Source organism: Chelonoidis abingdonii, chromosome 9, assembly GCF_003597395.2.
Source record: "Chelonoidis abingdonii isolate Lonesome George chromosome 9, CheloAbing_2.0, whole genome shotgun sequence".
In the NCBI taxonomy this organism is placed as follows: domain Eukaryota; kingdom Metazoa; phylum Chordata; order Testudines; family Testudinidae; genus Chelonoidis; species Chelonoidis abingdonii.
Window position 1 is genome coordinate 81,420,508 of NC_133777.1, and position 19,804 is coordinate 81,440,311.

Here is a 19,804-nt window from a genome sequence, read left to right on the forward strand (position 1 = left end):
CAAAGAGCTCAACATCCACACAGCCAAAGGGAATATCACTAGCCCCATTTCACCAATGGGGAACTGATGCATGGAGAGACTAGGTTACCTGCCCAGAGCCTGAGTGTCTGTGACAGAGTTTGGAACTGACCCCGGATCGTCCGATTCCCAGGCCAGTGCCTTCTGCTTCTAGAATAGAAATAAACCAGCAGAGAAGCTGGCTGAAAGCTGAGGAGGAGGGAATTCAAAACTTCAGCTTAGTTTGCCCTCGTGTCGTGTGCCACATGAGGAGAATAAGTGTTTTGACCTTTAACTTAAATTGTAGTGCTCATGAAAGGCATGGTGAGTGAAGCCCAATATTCATTCACTGGGCGGTAGAGAGAGAGAAACAGGGAACATCCCACCTACTTGTGGGGTTGGTCCAAAGCCAGTTGATTCAACACGAGTCTTTCTAAAGACATCAACTGGGGGGGAGGGATAGCTCAGTGGTTTGAGCATTGGCCTGCTAAACCTAGGGTGGTGAGTTCAATCCTTGAGGGGGCCACATAGGGATCTGGGGCAAAAATTGGTCCTGCTAGTGAAGGCAGGGGGCTGGACTCAGTGACCTTTCAAGGTCCCTTCCAGTTCTAGGAGATTGGTATATCTCCAATTATTACCTTTACCTTTTTTTATTACCTTTTAACTGAGCTTTGCATCAGACTCTTCCCCACCAAAGTGCCTAGGTCCCGAGCCAGATGGACCTGGTGATGGGGAAGTAGCTCATACGTTGAGGTACCTCTTCACTGCAGATTTGACTTAGCCCATCAACTCATTTCACTTAAGTCACCAAATAGTCCACAGAGTGTAATAACAGCCTTGGGTGTCTGCTGATCTTGTCCAAACTCAAGACTGTGACCTAAATGTAATCGGCTCCCAGTTCCATTACCAATCGCCCAAGGATAACACTTAAAAACAAAACAACTTGTCTGGCTAGCAAGCAAATCATCTCAGCCTGGCTTAAAGGCTCATCTTTTGGACATGTTTAAGACTGCTGGAGGCTATAGATAAAGGATCGATTGATAGCAGCTGGGTGATTTTGAAAAGAGAATATATCATGAGAGATACAAGGTCTGTTGTTGACTTGGCAGAATGTATATCCCTTGGTCCCTAGGCATTGGATGAGGCATGTAAGGGAGTGGCTTTGTGGACAGCAGGCCAAGGTATTGTGGTACTGAAATGACAGCACATTCATGATTTGTTTGTGTGATCAAGTCTTTGTCTTCCTCTCATTATGATACCTGAGATCCAGTTGGTAACGGTGTTTATTATTTATTGGCTGAGTCACTTAGTGCTCGCCCTGATGTCAGCAGTGTTTTCTTTGTTACAAGCTGGAAAAGTATGATCAAACAAAGTGCTGCTGGCAGGTGCACAAGGCACGTACAGCCGGCAATGCCAGAGGGCTGCCGATTTATCACCAGGCCAGGGGGGAACATACTGTGTGGCTGCCCACAGCTGGAGGTGCTTTCCTACCGCATGCTCAGCTCTGGCAGGAGCGGGGGTTGTCGGAACCAGGTGCCCCTATAAAATAAAGGGGGACAAATGGGTTTCTACAGCGGAGCAGAAATGACCCACTAGCACAAGCAATAATCCTCATTCTCATTTTAGCAACTGTGATTCTTAAATTGAGTAGTACCTAACTCTGGTCTGGTGCCACTGAAATCAGTTAGAACTAGTCAAGGAGTGAGGCGCCACTCAGCGTGGGTAAGGATCTCAATCTCTGGTCTTGTGTAAACACAATGAAATAATCTGTAGAACACCCTTGTAATACTCTCTCTATATGTATACCAAAATACACACACACACAACTTCTGCAGTGAAATCCTGGCTCAGTGATGTCCGTTGGCATTTTGCCACTAATTGCAATAGAGCCAGGATCTCACTCCTAATGCTATAGGAAAGCACTGTACAAAGGTGAGTCGGTATGATTACATTGCAAGCTCTTTAGGTTGGGCTGTCTTTTTTGTTCTGATTTGTACAGCCCCTGGCATAATGGCATCCTGGTCCATGACTGGGACTCCTAGATGCTATGAAATGACACAGAATAAATGATAACAATACATCCGTATCTACAGGTGAGGAAACTGAGGCCTAGAGGGGGAAGTGATTTTCCCAGGGTCACCCAGCAAGTGAGTAGTTGAATCAGCACTAGAACTTAGAATACATTGTATCATGTGCATGGTGATGAACATCACTCTCTTCCGTTACACTACTCAGGGAAATACATTGGAACAAAGCTACTTACCTAGGCAGAAAGTAACAAGGTGAAAGAAGCTTATTCCATGTGGGAGAAGTTAGACAAGATGGAACAAATTCTCCCCCACTCTGCTCACTTCTGTGAGGTTGCAGGAGGGGGAAGCAAGGGTAGAATATTGTCTTTGCACAGCTGTAAATCAGGAGAAATTATGTTGAAGCTGAAATGGTTGTAAAACCAGTGGGAGTGAAAGGAGAAGTATGCCCAGCCACTGGGGTACTAAAGAAGGCATAATTTAAAGACCTGGGGCCAGATTCTTAGCTGGTGGAAATCAGCATAGCTCCATTGACTTCAGTGGAATGGGGCCAGCTGAGAATCTAGTTGTAAACTTCTCTTACCAAGGGGTGGGAAATATCCCTTCCCTTCAGACTTTACTTAAGTGGCAACTCTTCATTTTCCGAGGACGACAAACTGTAAGCTACTTTTTCTAGTAATATTTGTTTTACAGCCCCACTCAGACTGGCCACAGCAAACCTGCAGCTGAATGTAAGTTCCTTCCTTCTTCCTATTAACTCTTTATTGGTTTTTCCTTCCTATTCAGTGGAAGAAGAGTTTGTTTGTTTTTACTGTATGTTTGCATTATTTGTAGCACTAGAAAGCTGTAGGACAGGGTGGATCAGTAGCCTACTGCACTGGGCTGGGTAGGAGATCTGTGTTCTGTTCCCAGCTACTAACCTGCTGCGTGACCTTTCCCCTGTCTGTGCTCTGTCTCCCCTCCCACCCTTTGCTTCTCTTCCTATTTAAGTTGTAAGCTCATCTAGGCAAGGACTCTGTTATTATCTGTTTGTACGATGACACGCCCATCGGGTGGCCCCTTCGGCTCTACTGTAATACGGATGAGTTATCCTCGAATGAACATTCAAATTCCAAACGGCTCTTTTGGGTTCAGCTCTTTCCACACCTCTTTTCATTCCCTACTGGTGAAATTCAGCCCTCTGCAGAGGTCCAGCACAAATCCTTAAGTCCTAGGGCACTGTCCTTAATTGTTTGCAGGGTCAGTTGGGAGTCATTTTTTCCTGGTGGTGCAGTAAAAGTCTACCTGTCCGTGCCGTAAGAAATAATCCATAGCTCAGGGGACACAAAAGTTCCATTTTCATTGTTGTTCATTTGTCACCTTCGGTGTTACTTGCTCTCTCATGATTTTACCCCAAGTCTTTTTTCTTAGAGCCCTGCTCTGTTAGGTTAAAATCTCAGGGTATGTCTTCACTAGCAATGTCCAATCGCTGCATGGCTGTGTAGTAGCAGCACCAGCGCTGGAGGAGAGCTCTCCCAGTACTGGGGGAAAAAAACACCCCATGAGGGGAGTAGTTACCAGCGCTGGGAGCCAGTGCACTGTCCACACTGCCACTTTACAGCGCTGAAACTTGCAGCACTCGGAGGGGTGTTTTTTCACATCCAAAAGTTGCAGTGCTGTAAAGTGGAAGTGTAGACATAAAGCATGCCTTGTAAGGTATCAGGGGAAAGGTTATGATCTGCTGCAAGTAATTTCTCTGTCCATACATGTGTATCACTAATGCATATGGAGTTATGAGAATTGTGTTGTGTGGTTGTCACAAAAACGTGCTGTAAATTAAGGAATCAGCAAGATATTCACTCCCCAGAGACAACAGCAAGTTGGGTGGCGTGTTAAACAACCCATCAACAACCATTGTCCAGCAAGGGAGGTACAATGCAATGACTCGCCTGTATGAGGCCACACCAGGGGAATTGCTCAACCTTGCCTGGAGACTCAGCGATGCCCCCAGACATGCCTGGGCTTGTGTTTTCCAAGCACATGGACTGAGAGTATAAAACTGAACTTGGGGGCCAGGCTTGGCCTTTCTCCTTCACCCACCTACTGTGCAAGCAACAAGGACACTCTGAAGACTCCAACTGATGGGACTGGCCCAGATTTCAAGGGTGAAATCTGTGTACTATGAACTGCAATATCCAGTGGGGTGAGAGAAACTGCTTAGTCTAGTTGTTTCCCAGTCTAATAGGGTTGAGAGTTTGTTATATCCTTGGGGGCAGCCGGTTTAGGAAGAAATCACTTGAGGCCAGACAGCAGACAGCTAACAAAACTACCATTTATTTACAGACGCAGAGCTCGCCTAACTGGCTGAAGCTGGCTGGGCTATCCCCTAATAATCTAACTTAGTTGCCATAGGAACAAAAACATGACAACCAAATACACAACATATTCCTTCCCCCCCAATAAAATCCCCTAAATAAAACACACAGACTAGAGAGGAGGGTACACGCCTCCATTCCCGGCTAACCCTGGGATGATTTTGCCCCATAACCATGGGTTCACCCTAGCTAAAGATCCAGCCGATGAGGCGGCCTCTGTCTCTAGGTGGATTATGGCGAACTTCTGGTGGTGTTGCACCCGAAAGTACCATGGGCTCAGGGTCCGCAGCACGAACAGGTGAGGAGGTGGTATCAGCTCGTGCTGGGCAAAGGGATATTCAGCGCGGCAGTAATGGAGGAGAACAGTCAGGACAGGTGATTCGTGATTCGGTGTCTCACGGGCAGGTGAAGTCAGACCACTCAACTGCAGATGGTGCTGAGGACTGGCATGACCTGGCAACAGCTGATCTACATGTCGCCGCCAGGTAAGATTCTCTGCAGTCCGGACTGTGTAGGAAACATGTCCTGTTTGAGTGAGATCATGGCAGGACCCATTTAGCTCTGGAAGTATAAGTCCGAGCCAAAAATGGCTGTCCCAGGCAAAGGTTGCGTCTTTTGCTCTGGGTGCCCGTCTGATACTGTATTGCTGCTGATGTTGCACAATTTGTTGGGTTCAGAAGGTTCAGCAGATCAAAGCAAGTGCGCAGCTGTCCTCCCATCATTAGAAAGGCCGGGGATGCCTGGGTCGTAGCATAAGGTGTTTTTTTTTGTAGGAAAGTAAGAAGTATCCAGACGCTTTTGAATGGAGTGTTTCCCTTGCTGATTCAAAGGTGTTTCATTGTCTGCACAAATCTTCAGCTAATCTGTTGTGGATGGATGATATGGTGCTGACGTGATGTATGTATCCCATTTGCTCATAAAATTTTGAAACTCCTGAGAGACGAACTGCGGCCATTGTCGCTCACAAGTTGTTCTGGCAACCGAAACGATAAAGAGTCCCGTAGTTTTTGGATAGTACTCTCTGCAGTAGTGGACTCATTATAGAGACTTCTGCCCATACTCTTCCAGTCTTTGTAGGTAGCCTCTAAATTCTTTAAGTGATCCTCCTCATTCCTCCAGTGACCAGGATATCAGCCAGATAGCACTGAACTCCTGACAAGCCACACAAGATCTGTCCATACCCTCTGGAACAGGTGGGAGCAATGTTATTCCGAAGGGTAGGTGACAGAATCGATAAAGCCCTTATGAGTCACAATAGTCAACAGCTCTTGGGACTTTTCATCGACATGCATCTGTAAAATATGCTTGACTCAGATCAATCTTACTGAACTTTGTCCCCCAGCCAGGCCTGCAAAGAGGTCATCGATGTGGGGAGCGGATATGCTCTGCACACAACACTGGGTTGACAGTGACTTTAATCACCGCAAATCCGGAGAGAGCCATCTTTCTTCACTATTGGAACGATAGGAGTGGCCCATGAGCTATGGGTAATGGTATTAGGACTCCATTGGGGACCAGGCGCTCCAGGTCTGCTTCAATTTTGGCCTGATGGCAAGGCACAGTTCGGGCTTTCAGATATTTTTGGACTGTCAGTTTAATGTTCAATGTTACAGTGATTCCCTTCATACTCCCAAATCATCTCCAAAACCGCAGCATTTTCCTTAGTTTGGGTTAGACTGGTTTCTTCTTAGTCATCTGTGCACTTCTGCTCAGTTCAGCTGATCTTCCCAAGCAAGACTGCCCGTTAAGGCTGGGTAGTTACCTCTCACCACAAACAGTGACAATTTAGCAGCCTGTCTGTTGAGCTCCACCTTAACATCGATAGTGCCCAACATGGGCACAGCTTCTCCTGTATACATCTTCAGAACAGTTTTTGTTGCCTTAAGTGGAAGATGCTGTAGCTTTCTTATACACAGTCTCAGAGACCAGCGAGACCGCTGCACCGGTGTCCAGTTCCATGCATATAGGTTGCATCCAACAATGGGGTTACCCAGTATTCATGTGAGCCCACGCCCAAGACAACAGCAGTGGCACTTCCTCTTGCGATGAGTGTCACCTTGATCTCCTGGGTCTGCTCTAGGGTATGCAGGGATCCTCTTTTGTCGGCCAGACCACAGGCCTCTTTTTCTTTGTTTACAGGCACACTCAATGTGTTCCTTTTGCCACAGTGTCGACACACCAGGTCCTTACACCAGCATTCTGATGCCTGGTGACCGGCGTGCCACAGCGGTAACATTCCTGACTCTGCACAGTTTTGTGGTAGCTTCTTGTGACACTTTTGCCCTAGGGGATGCACCGATGTATTGCGCCTCCCTTGTAGCCAGTTCCATGAGACAGCAATATCAACAGCCTCTGTAATGTAAGTTGAGCTCTGTCAGTAGGCGCTTCTGTATAGCTTCACTGTACAGGCCACACCTAACTGTCACGCAGGGCATCATTAACATCTCTGTAAATTCACAGTGTTCTGCTAGCTTTTTTAAAATTGCTACAAATTGTACAAACTGTTTCATCTCTTTTTGTCTCTTTTGTGGAACCGATACTTTCAGCAATTACCATGGTTTGGGGAAGAATGGGACCCAGGATTTCCACGATGTCACTGTAAGATTAGTCTCAGGCTAACGGGTGTAGTAAGCTGCGTAGCAGGGAGTGGGTTTAGCCCCTACAACACTTAAAATATTGGCACTTCTTCTCTTCTCTAATGTCATTTGCAATAACAAAAGCTCAAAACGCTCAGTATACACATGCCTTTGCACTACAGTCTCATCAAAGTTCAGTGGCCTGGTCAGAGTAGCCATGATTTTAGTTTCACTTTCACAGTCAGTGCAAACAGCAGTTTTTTGTTTGTTTGTTCTTACTTGACTACTTTTCCTCTGTTACTGGAAGCAGCACCGGAACCCCTCTACTCGTCACCACTTGTATATCCTTGGGCAGCCGGTTTAGGAAGAACATCACTTGAGCCAGCAGCAGACAGCTAACAAAACTACCATTTATTTACAGACACAGAGCTCGCCTAACCAGCCAAAGCTGGCTGGGCTATCCCCTAATAATCTAACTCAGTTGCCATAGGAACAAAAACCATGACAACCAAATACACAACAGTTTAGACTGTGTGCTTATATCTTATTTCTGTTGGTAACTAACTCTGACTCTTTGCCTATCACTTAAAATTTATCTTTTGTAGTAAATATATTTGTTTTACTATTTCTTTACCAGTGAGTTTGTATGAAGTGTGTGGCAAATCTGCTCAGGTTTGCAAAGGCTCATGTATGTCCACTCTCCGTTCATGAAGCGGTGAATCAATTAATAAATTTGTACTGCTCATCTTGAGCAGTGCAAGATGGTATATTCCTGAGATACAGTGTTGGGAGCTGGGGGGATTTTGTTTGTGCCTTTGTCTGTGTGATTCACAAGTGGCTTTGGGAGCATTCATGCAATCTAGCTGGGTGTGGGGCTCTACATGCTGTTATGCTGGGTGATCCCAGCACCTTGAGGGGTTTGCTACTGGTCATTAGCAAGGCATTGCGAGAGGCAGCCCAGGCTGAAGAGAGTTGAGGGGGGCACAGCAGTCCCAGGCTGCCCCCTGGAGAACCCCTCCGACTCAGCTTTCATTTAAAAGAGAAAAATAACTTTCTACCCCTCATGGTTGCAGAGAAAAGCTTGAAAATGTGACCCAAGCACATCCTAAAGTCTCTTAAAGTAGAAAGCAAAGAAAAAGAACCTCAGATTGTTTGCCTTAAAAATCAGGAGATTTTAAAATAATCTCATGATCTTTTTCCTTTTTGGAGACTCCCAACTCTGATTTTGGAGAGCTTAAGGCTAACAATACTGCCCCTTTGCCAAGAAACAAATCAAATTGTACTTCTGCCTTTGTTCCCTGCCAAGCAGAGAAACTCAAAATACTGCACTGCATGATTTTCTTTTCAGGGTTTTCCTTAGCAGCTCATTTTAAATGACTTTGTTACTAAAACACTGGACTCCTCAAGAGAGTCAGCATAACTGTTAAATTAAGAACTGAAGAAAATCATAAACTTGTTACTGGAGATTGTTTCCAGTGCCTGGACAAATAAAAATCTAGTAAAAATAATTTAATTTGAAACCCAGTCCTGTCTCAGTTAGGTCAGCATTGTCCCGTATCGACCAGAGATTCCTGGAGGATACTATACCAGATACTTTTTACATAAATGTTCTTGCCCCATCTTTGAATGTCCTATGCCATGATTTTATGGGCTTTCATCTTAGTTTATTTTCCTTCTCAAAAGAACAATAGTTGGTACAGTCTTCGATGTCACTGCAGGTCATTGTGAAAATTGCTATCCTGTTTAAAGAACCACACCCAAACATACTAATTAAAAATGGACACAAAAGCATGTTTGAATCAGCCTAGCTGAAAGGAAACAAGCGATGTCTTGGCTTTTTTGCTGTTTCACTTTCTCATAGAAATTAGAGGTGAGAAGGACCTAACCTGGTCATTTATCTCATCTGCTTGGGCCAATCCAGGCTTGTTCCCAACGGTTGATTTTCCAGGGATTTGTACAGCTTGGGTTTAATTGACTTGAGACATGGTTTCCACCACTTGCCTTGGGCGTTTGTTCCACATCTAAGATATTCCATTATTAACATACATCTCCCTGCTTTGCATCTGAAATGTTCCTTTTCTTCCATCCTATTTGCTTCTAATTGTACCACCTTTTCCTACCCAAAGAATTTTTCTTCCTCCTTTGGTATTTACACCCTATTAATTGTATGTGATTATTATCCATTCCCCTTAGTCCTAATTCATTGTCATTTGGAGCAGGGACGGCTCTGTTTTTAGCCGCCCCAAGCACGGCAGTCAGGCGGTCTTCGGCGGCACGCCTGCGGGTTGTCCACTAGTCACGCGGATTTGGCGGTGTTTCTGCAGGTGATCTGCTGGTCTCACACTTCAGCGTACCCACTGCCGAAGCCACGGGACCGGCAGACCACCAGCAGGCGTGCCACCGAAGGCTGCCTGACTACCGCCCTCACAGGCAGTCTTTCAGGCTCTCACCGCATCTTTAGCTATTGCGCCAAGAATGGTCACAACATGGTTATATTCACCATGTCCTGTGCATGCTACCAATGTTCTGCTAGGTCTGGGGTACTGAAGGGATTCCACTCAGTTGGGATGGGGCTCTAATACCGCATGTTTTAGGCACAGCAAGAACTCTCTGCATGAATTCCCCAATTACAAGGCCCTGCTTTCGGGTTCAATCCAGTGATGTTTTGCCACTGATGTCAACAGGACTGTGACTAGGCCTTCATGTTGGAAGCACCTTAAAGGGAGTCACCAGAGCGTCTCCTCTTTGTTGTGCGGTGGGCTAAACTCACTGTCAGCCCCTGGCTATTTTCGGGGGGGTCTGTAGTAGTGAAGAGTCCATTACAATTACAAAGCTGCTGACTCTGTACAGATCTGAGTGAAAGTGCTTTGCTTGCAGGCACCTCCAAGACAGGGGACGGGTAGAGCATCAGGGAAGGGTGGGGAGTGTATGTGTGTAAGTTTGGAACGAACTGTAAATGTTTCTGACCTACTTGCCTTTGGCTAGCCAACAATTGCACGTTCAGTGTGTAATGGCGACGCAGTGAGGAACTGCTCACAGATCAGACATTCCAACTGAATTTCCAATGAGATTAAGGAAATTATGTGTAACAGCTGTCTTGTGTGTTATGCAGCCGGTCCCAGGAGCCTTGAATGGGCCAAGACACCAGTCGGGGGAAAAGAGGGTGAGATGAGGCAGGGAGGGAGACTGACTAGAGAAGGGAGTGCCTAAGATGAGAAGAGATGAACTGTTTAAGATGGGTAATTGTCTGTGGCATTAGCCCAGGCAAAGATGTGCCATTCAATACCACCTATATGCTTCTCCTTCCCTTGTAATCTGTGCTCCCTTCCTTTTAATGGTGGGAGCTAAGCACCTTGTATTAGCTTTGTCTTTTCAGAACATGTGTTGGCATCATTGGTTTTCTTTGCAAATAGCCGTTTATTTTGCTGGCGCACCCAAGGGCATTCTAAGGGCATGGCATGGTTTGCTAGGTTGCAAAGGAAAATAGTCCCTTTCCAGCATACCGCTTTCAGGCTTCTGTACCCAAGGAAACTAACCAGTATAATTCCACTGCTATGGCTATGTATAATTCCCCTTATGGATGCTGTCCTGGAATGACAGTTACTTTATTCTGGTCTAATTACTCCACTTCTGCAGCAGATCATACTGCAGAAGTTCTGCTGGTCAGTTTCCTTGGGTAGACAACTTTTCAGTCTTTCTGCAGCTGGCTTCCAATTCTTCTATAAATCCAGCCCATTCCAGTTGGAGTTAGAACATATACTACTAGCTTATGGAGCTTTTCCTCCAGTGCTAGTAAATCAGGGTTCTCTACAAATCTCTGCAGAAGGACCTGACGCGCTGTCCGATTGAACTGGACTGGGCACAGGAGTGGAATGTGGTAGGAAGAGGCAGAGATGGCTTAAACCCAGTCTTGTGCAGCACTCTAAAGCAGGGGCCACATCAGGTTTCAGAAACTGTATGAAGGGCTGGTTAATGGAGGCTGTGCCTCCCCAAACAGCCAGGCGTGGCCTGGCCCCCACCCCCTATCCAACCGCCCCCCTGTTTCTCGCCCCCTGATGGCCCCTCTGGGACTCCTGCCCCATCCAACATCTTCTGTTCCCTGATGGCCCCACCAGTACCCCTGCCCCATCCACCCCTCCCTGTCCCTCAACTGCCCTCCGCCGCCCCATCCAAAGCACCCTCCTTCATGACTGCCCCCCCCCGAACTTCTGCCCCCATTCAACCCTCCTCTTCCCCGCCTTCTGACCACCCGGCCCCCTATGCATGCCCCAACCACGCTGCTCAAAGCACCAGGACAGGCAGCTGGCCACGCCGCTGTGCAGCACAGAGCACTGGGTCAGGCCGGGCTCTGCAGCTGTGCTGCCTGGCCGCCCAGAGCGTTGCACCGGCAGTGCAGTGAACTGAGGCTGCGGGGAAGGGGGAACAATAGGGGAGGGGCCGGGGATAAGCCTCCCAGAACAGGAGCTCAGGGGCCAGGCAGGGTGGTTCTGAGGGCCAGATGTGGCCCGCGGGCTGTAGTTTGCCCACCTCTGCTCTAAAGCCAGAGCAGGACCTTTCCACCCTGCAGAACAGCTTGGGGCCCAGCTGTAAGAGCTGCTCCAACTCACATTTGGTATCTATGGCATTGGCTGATCCAGCAGCTAAGAAACGCCGGAGTACAGCAGTGCACCAGCCAAGCCTGCTGCACCAATTGCTAGATTCTTCCCTGCCTCACGCAAAGCATATGGGAGAGAATCAGAGAGGAGGTTATGGCCAGATGACCATTCAGAGTTGCTGCTGGGCACCTTCTAAGTGTGCTACTGACACAGGCCTTGCACCAGTGGGGGATTGGTGTCCTGGGGCAGAGCGCTGCCATGCGCCGTACACCAGCAAGGCAGGAAACAGAGACGCAAGAGCAGGCTGCAGCAGATACATCAGCAGGCAGATTCTGTTCAGAGGAGGAAGTCTGTGCTGGGCCTTTGCATCCCGATTTTGTGTGTGTGTGTGGTGGCACAAAGGGACTGGAATCTAGATGCAAATGTCTAGCCAAGAATGTGCCACCACAGGGGTGCAAAGGGGCTGTAACCTGGTTACAGAATCGGGTCCCAAAATTTCCCAGTGGCCACATCTGCCAGTTTCAAGGCCACTGGAGCAATGTAAAGGGGCCAAAAGTTAAATTGGCCCAATATATTTCAAATCAAAAGTATAGCACAGTGGATTGGTAGCTGCTGGATCTGGTCAGATTTAAAAACTGCCTGGATTTTGCTTCACAAAATGGCAGATGCTCCTGCAGACAGGCAGCCTCCTTAGATATTTAAAGGTGCAGGAAAGAGAGGCCCAGATCACAACAGTCTTATAGCTGCCTGTGCCACAGTCAACACAGCCGTGTTCCCATTTCACATTCCAGGAAAAGAAGCAAGGAGGACAAGCACTTGAACTAACTCTAAGCACAACGTTATATCCCCTGTTTAAATCAATTCTGCCCCTTTCTTCCCCCTGAAATAGGAGGCAGGTTTGGGTTATTGTGCTTCAGTTGGAAGATCCAATATCTAGATAGATGCTTTAGTCAAATATAAGTTGCTGGGCTCAGTACAGGGGTAACTGGATGTAATTCTGTGGCTTGTGATACACAGGAGGTGAGCCGACTAGATGATCTAATGGTGCCTTCTGACCTTAAACTCTATGAATATCTCTTTCTATTTGCAAGGGATCCAGGCGATTTGAACAGACAGCATGCTGTGAGATGGATGAACTGACTTCTCCTGTTGTGTAGAGTCAGGAAAAAATTGGATTTCTGCTGTATTTATGCTTGCTAATCTACAGCCTTTTCCCTCTGGGTTTCATCAGATATATCGTGAGAGCAGCTAATAAGGGTGGCACTTTTAAAATAACATTTTGCATCAAAGAGCAGAGGCCCCATTGGTGGGGACACGGCATCCCAAGTACACTGAACACGCACACAGTTCATTTGAAATCTGTCTCCTGAACAAGGCTGGCCATGGGAGTGATCTATGACTGATAAAGCAGTTAGAACAGCTGACCCTGACATCCCTGGATTATCTGATGTTCTCAGCATTTATAAGCAAGCAAAAGCTAGTGGCAGTCAGACCGACTGGCTCCTCTCAGAGCTTGCAGCCCAGATGGGAGGCGAGACCTTCCATCATGAGGCTTGCTTTTCTGAGCTCAGCTAAACAAGCCCAGCGGAGAGCTCTCTCTCATTCACCCTCCCTTCCCCCCAAAAGGCCACTTATAAATTGACTGCATACAAGAAAAGGCCTGTGTGTCTTTGCAGGTCACCTGTCCCCTGGTGTACTGTGGTGTAAATGAAAAGGATGCGAAAGTAGATGCCAAGTTACAAGCACCTTGCACCTTAAAACTGTCCCCAACTATGTCTGAATCTGAAGCATTAATTCCCTTTTCTTAAATTGAATCTTAGAGCTCAGCATTCACTTGGAAGATGAATCTTATGCTGAACCTGGCTTGAGTGTCAGATTTGTAACAAAAGTTGAAAGTAGATAAGGTTTGGGTAGTTTCTGTACACAGAAACTACCCAAACCTTTTGGCTTTTGTACATAAGAAGAGCTATAATACTTCTTACGCTATAAATTCACTTGTAACTTGTAAAGATTCCCAGATATTCAGCCTAAACCTTTCCTTTCTTCATTTTGTCCAAGTATTCCTACATATATCCTCTTTTCTTCTTAAATAACTCCTCTCTCTCTCTCTCCTTACAGTTTGTCCTTTATTTATTTATCAGCTTTTATCCTGTCCTGTAGTCATGACTCAGTAAAGTTAAGCCATGTATAACTCTGGTGCATAGAAGAGAGGATGATTACTTCTGCTAGATGGTTGGTGATGATATAATTAGACTTGGCAGAATTCGATTTTTATTTTTTATGATTTAATAGAGATACTTGACTTAATCCCTTTAAAAAGGGAAACGTATGAACTCTGCAGCAGGTACTGATTTGCCCGAGGTAACTCGACTTCACTGGAACAACTGCTCTTGCAGACATATCGAGGTCACAGAAACAGAAACCTTAGACTTCTGTGATGAAAGACAACCCAGAGAGAACTAGCTACTCCAGGAGGCTTCCAGTCTGAGATGTTTCTTCTTGTATGTTGCAAGAGCTTTTAGTATGTTTCAGAACAGTGGCCTGCCTTTTGTGGGTGAAGTTTGCATCCACATGTTTACACCCGCAGTTCAGTTCACGGTGCAAATCTGAATAGCTACATCTTTATCTTCTTGCTTCCAGTTGAAAATTTATTTAGAATTACAACTGCTCCTGCTGATAGTCCTGGCTCCTTTTGTGGCTGCCAAAGTGCAGACACAAATTGCCCCCACAAACAGGAAAGTCAGGCCTCAGCCTGGTTGCAAATGTACACTATGAAGTGCTCTGTTAAGAGGAAGGATGTCGTGAGGCTAAAGCACAGGACTGAGAGGTTAACACAGTTCAGTGCATAGAACCGGGAATCAGAATATCTAGGCTCTCGTCCCAGTTCTGCCACAGGTTTCCTGGATCTTGAGCAAATCACTTAACCCTTCTGTGCCTTAGTTTCTCCCTCTGTGAAACGGGGATAACAGTACTCAGTGTCCTTATATCGAGATCTCAGAGTGTCCATTATGCAGGTGAACCATGGGGTGAAGTTAAGATGGAGCTAAAGCTAGTGTACACGTCTCTCCTCTCCCAAGTTCCAGGATCTCCCTGCCATCAGCTGCAAGATCATCATGGAACCCAAACTGCAGCATATTTTCCCCCATCCCTGTATATGTAATCATCAGGCTCCACAGCACAATACAAACCAAATCAGAATCCCCATCCCTCTAATTCCCCAAAGGAGGATTGCTCTCATCCTTCTCAGCCTTCTAAACACTTGCTCAAAGACATGAAATGAGTGAAGCTCCTTGGGGGAACTTGCAAATGTTCAGTGTGTTTTGGTGTTTAGTAGGAAGAGACATTTATATGGTCCTATCATCTTAATATATTTGCTTGGAAAAATTTATTTCCTCCCAAAAGTTCTGGGTCTTTTCATTAAATATCTAGTTCTGCTCATTTCTGATGTTGGGGTGTGTTGTGTTCTCGAAAAACCAATCCATAGACTCTCCTAACCCTAGGAACATGTCCAGCCAAGCTGCTTTGAATCAGAATAGAGTAGATGAATGTTTTGAGTGTGTTTTCTGAAACGTCTTCGTCCATCCACAGCTCACAAAGTAGCACAATCCAAAGGGCAGCTGTTAAACAAAAGTGAAAACAGACAAAAGGCTGAACAGCTCCCAGGAACGAATCCTGTTAGAGCATCTGGTGACCAGTGTGTCAGACTTCAGGCTAAATCGAGTCTGGTGAATCTTCATCCCTCTCTCAGCTCCACAATGCTGATTCTTTGTTAACGTAAACCAGAGAGATCCTTCCCATCTGTCTCTGGCTTTGTTTACTGTGTCTCTGCATTGCATTAAAGGGCCTTGCATGTCGTACGAAACCCGTCCTTTGGACTGAACTCTCCTGTGGACTGCAGATGGAGAGCAATATTTTATCCATCATTAGGGATGGCTTCAATCAGCATCTTGAATGATTTCCAGCTTCTTCGGACTGCCGCTCCCCATAGTCCTGAACTGAAACTTGCATTAAGTTCTCCTTTAATATTCTGAATTACATTGGTGAAAGAAAAGGAGTATATACTTGTGGCTGAATAATGGTTTGTCTACAATGCACAGTTAACCTGGGTTCTTAGCCCAGGTTTTAGCCCAGCTGCCCCCACAGTCCGCACAGAAAAACTTGGGCACTAGTTTTGTAGCTGCTTTAAACCCAGGCTATTTTACTAGACTGGGAGTGTGGATTAGAGGCCTGGCCCTGTTTTAGCTCGAACAGGAACCCCCACACGTTACAGTGAAGATGCAGGCTAAACCACTCCAGTGCTGTTGGTCTCCCAGTGCTTTTCCACAATTCCCCCTGAAGGACAGTCAAGTTCTCCTGCAATGGACACAATTGGCTGGGAAAGAATCTTAGTCTCTTGGCCCAAAGGGCCATGGGACACCCCGCCCCCAGACACATAGGGGGCAGCGCAGTATCAGTGGCATCACAGTAATTCAGATCAAGCTTTTCAGTGTGGCTGCTCAAGCCCAGGCTGACCCCTCACCTGGGTTAACTGGGCAGTGTAGACGAAGCCTCAATGATTCTTAATCCCAGGCCTGAAACGGCTTCCTTTCCCCCTCCCACACCCCCTGTCACTGGGTGGCCCAACCCCGCACCTCAGGAATCCTACACGTAAAACACATCTTGGGGCACAGATCCATATTCACCACCAAGCAACTCCATGTCTGTCAGACCCTCAGTTAGGACATGGTCTTTTCTGGCCATCACAAGTGGTTGGTTCTTTTAAGTTAGAGTTGTCACAGGCAGCATGTTTTGTTCTTTGGCCTCCCAGTCTCTGTCAATGGTGTTTTGTTCCTGAATAGCTGTAGAAGACGTGACGCTTGGGAATTCATCATACCCTAGGACTTAAACAAGGTGTGGAAGAATTGCATCTCCTCCCAACAGCACAGTTTTGTAGGAGTCCACACTGGAGGTCAGTTCAGTAGTCCTCCTTTAGGAAGCTATTTTATTATGGCAGTGTATGGGCTGGACGTCTCCCAAATGTCCCCTCTTGGCCTGAGCTCGCTCTATAGGCAGCCTGCCTCAGTTTCCCCCTTCACGGGGCTTCAATAAACTCCACACAGCTTTTTTATCCAATAATGTTCCTTCCTCCAGAGTCTAGTTCAGGGGTCGGCAACCTTTGGCACACGGCTCACCAGGGTAAGCCCCTTGGTAGGCGGGGCCAGTTTACCTGCCACATCCACAGGTTTGGCCGATCACAGCTCCCAATGGCTGCAGTTCACCGTCCCAGGCCAATGGGGGTGGCAGGAAGCGGTGGCCAGCACATCCCTCAGCCTGCACCGCTTCCCACAGCCCTGGGAGCAGCGAACTATGGCCAGTGGGAGCCGTGATAGGCCGGACCTGTGGACGTGGCAGGTAAACAAACCGCCCCAGCCCACCAGGGGACTCACCTGGTGCCGACCCCCAGAATAACTCAGTCCTGGGGCGGCTTGTCTCCCCCTAACTGTGCTCTCTACAGCTCCTCCCTGCCTTGGCAGGCTACCATCAGCTCATCCTGGCTAGAGGCTTTTTCTGCTCCTGTAGAACCTACTCTCCAGGGCCCTCAGCTGCCTTCATCCCTCTGCTCCAGCTTCCAGGCTGAAACCCTTCTCCCTGGTCAACAGTCTCCTGTAAAAGCCTCCTGCTCACAGCAGCTTTTCTGCAGTCTCAGCCACAGCATCCTTTGCTTGTCTCTCCCTGAGCATGCATCTCTCTGCAGCTTCCTGCTGCTCTTAGCGCGGGAATTACCCTGATTCCTGCTCAGGTGTGCCTGCTTATAGCTTGGGTTGGCTGGCCCCAGGCCTCTGGCCATTAGAAGGGCAAGCCGCTCTGTTACACTTCCCTTCTCTTACGTGGGAGGGCAGGCATGGGTGTGTAGTGCCCCCTCTCCATCCAGTTACCTTCTTTAATGCCAATCTGCTTACAGGTTTTGATGGACAGGTCTGGGTTCTTCTGGATCCTGCCACCCACTCAGCAGGGTGCACCTTTTTTATTTTCCCCTATGAATTTATTTGACAGTGCCTCTATCCCCACTTTGCTCCTTCCTGGCAGGGTCACCAGGGCAGATTGGGAGGAAAATTCTAACTATAGGGTAACCCCCACTTACTTGCCAGATAGTTGGAGACTCCCAAGAAATAACACAAATACATTCAATGTATTCAACACAGTAATTATATTAAACAGGAAACAAATATAACAGGCTAAATCACTATTCTTAGGGTCCCACGCTGGTAATACCCGTGACTTTCCCCAGTCACAGGACCTGATGTAGCAAATGTGTAAATCAGTGTCCTGTTCGTACGTGTACTTTGCTGGGGCCTTGATGACCGATGACCACGATCTCTTCTCTGCAGTGGTTTAGCAGTGTGGCTGTCTGGATTCAGTACAGCCCAAAGGACTCTCAAGTGGGAGGAGGTGGTAAGTCCCTCCACAATTTATTATGCAGCAGGTTGTAAAATCCCCAAACGCTCATTCTCTGGCTTAAGCACACAGTTCAGGGAATAGAGGGTCCCCAAAACAAGTTCCCCAACTGACTAACCAAAAGAGAGTGCATTCAGAAACTCCATGAATGATCCTCAGGTTCAGAGATGACTCTGGACTCCTCGGTCACTGCAGAGGGGCTGATCTCTGCTGGCAGGGATCCTCTTCAAGCAGGAGTCAGGCTGCTTCAGTCCCAGGATTTCCCCTCGCCACAAAGTGGTGCAGGGCTCAAGATGCAGATTACCCAACTACACTAACATCCAAACTGTCGTCTCCTAGCCCAGCATCCAGACACACTCCCAGCAGGCAGCAGCCCTGAACTAGCAGCCAGAGCAGAGCTGACCATGTGGGGACTGGTCTCACCCAGGGAGCTGGCTGGGGAAGTTCCCCAGAAAAACTCTGACTGGGAATCATCAGTGGGGAGGGAAAAGCCCAGCTGAGGGATCTTGCTTTCCAGTCCCTAGAGGCCAGTTCTCAGGGGGAACCCTGCCTGCAGATCTAGGACTCACCACTCCCCAACACAGCCAGTCCTACCCTTGCCCTGGTTGGCTCCAGACTGACTCAAAAATGGCCTCTCCCCTTCCCTGAGCTCCCTGGGAGAGCCCGTCACTCCCTATTGGTTACTGGGCAGACTGTGAGTCTGCCTTGGTTCCCCCTCCCTACCAGAGACAGTGCACCTCTCCCTGAGCTGCCAGCAGACAGAGCCCCAAGAATCTAGATCATCTCCTTGGGGTTTACAGGTGAACTAGGAATTGCTATACAGGCAATGGGCATATAGCAGAAGGTCTTCAGTGAGTGCTTCTATTCAAGTTGTTTTCAGTCGGCTTGTGCCCCGGTCACACTGCTTGGCTTAGCTCCAATTGCTCAAGACTGTGTGCTCAGAGTGAATTAATATTGTTACGAATAAATATTTCTGAAGCCCCAGAACTTTATATCGTGCTTTACAGTGATTTCAGCCAAAAGTCACTACCTGAATGGTCATTCATTTTCTCTAGGATTAGTAGTGTAAAATTTATGCACATTGGCTTCATCGAGGCAAATCCTATTCGTTCCACCATCACTAGAGAGAGACCTAGGTATAGCAGCAGGAGGCAGGATTTACTGGGGCTAAATAATGGGAATGTTACAGGCAGAGCTGGTTGGGAATTTTCAAAACCAAAACTCTTCATGAAACAGGGATGGGTTTGATGAATTTCCTGACACGCAGAAAGTGGAGGGAGCGAGTTTCAAAATTGTTCTAAATGAAAATTCAGATTTGTTTTTAAATTTAAGCTAATTAGACTGAAAAAGGTCAAAATCTAAATGAAATGTTTCAATTGACCCAGAATGAAAAAAGGTTCAAATCTTTAAAATATTTTGACTTTTTGTCCCAATTTGAGACTAGAACAATTTTTTGAACTCTTGAAAATATTCACTTGCTACCACTTCTGCATATTCAGAGTAAGAGATGCATTTATATTCTTTTTTCAAAGTCTTTCTTGGTTTTGTCCTAGATGTAACACCTTGATACTGAGAGGGTCATAGAGATTTGAATTCTTAATGCAATAAGTGTACAGTTTCTGGAAATGAGCTCACTTCTGGGGGGTGGTTTTTGAACAGATGTTATCTGACAGAAACTAAGGGTACGTCTACACTGCACGATTATTTCGAATTAGCTTAAACCGATATTACAAAACAGATCTAATAAAATCGGTTTAGCGCGTCCACAGTGGGATCCCGAAATCGATTGTTTGCGTCCATGGTCCAAAGCTACCATCGAT

At 46.9% G+C, this 19,804-nt stretch overlaps 1 long non-coding RNA gene across 1 annotated transcript in view; it reads left to right on the forward strand.

Annotated features, from left to right (window-relative positions):
• Positions 1–4,054: 4,054 nt before the first annotated feature.
• The window catches only part of LOC116816649 (uncharacterized), a 198,522-nt gene continuing 182,772 nt past the window's right edge, over positions 4,055–19,804 (forward strand). Inside the window, exon 1 of the long non-coding RNA XR_012656467.1 lies at positions 4,055–4,206. This is a non-coding gene — a long non-coding RNA (uncharacterized LOC116816649). The remainder of the gene's footprint in view (positions 4,207–19,804) is intronic.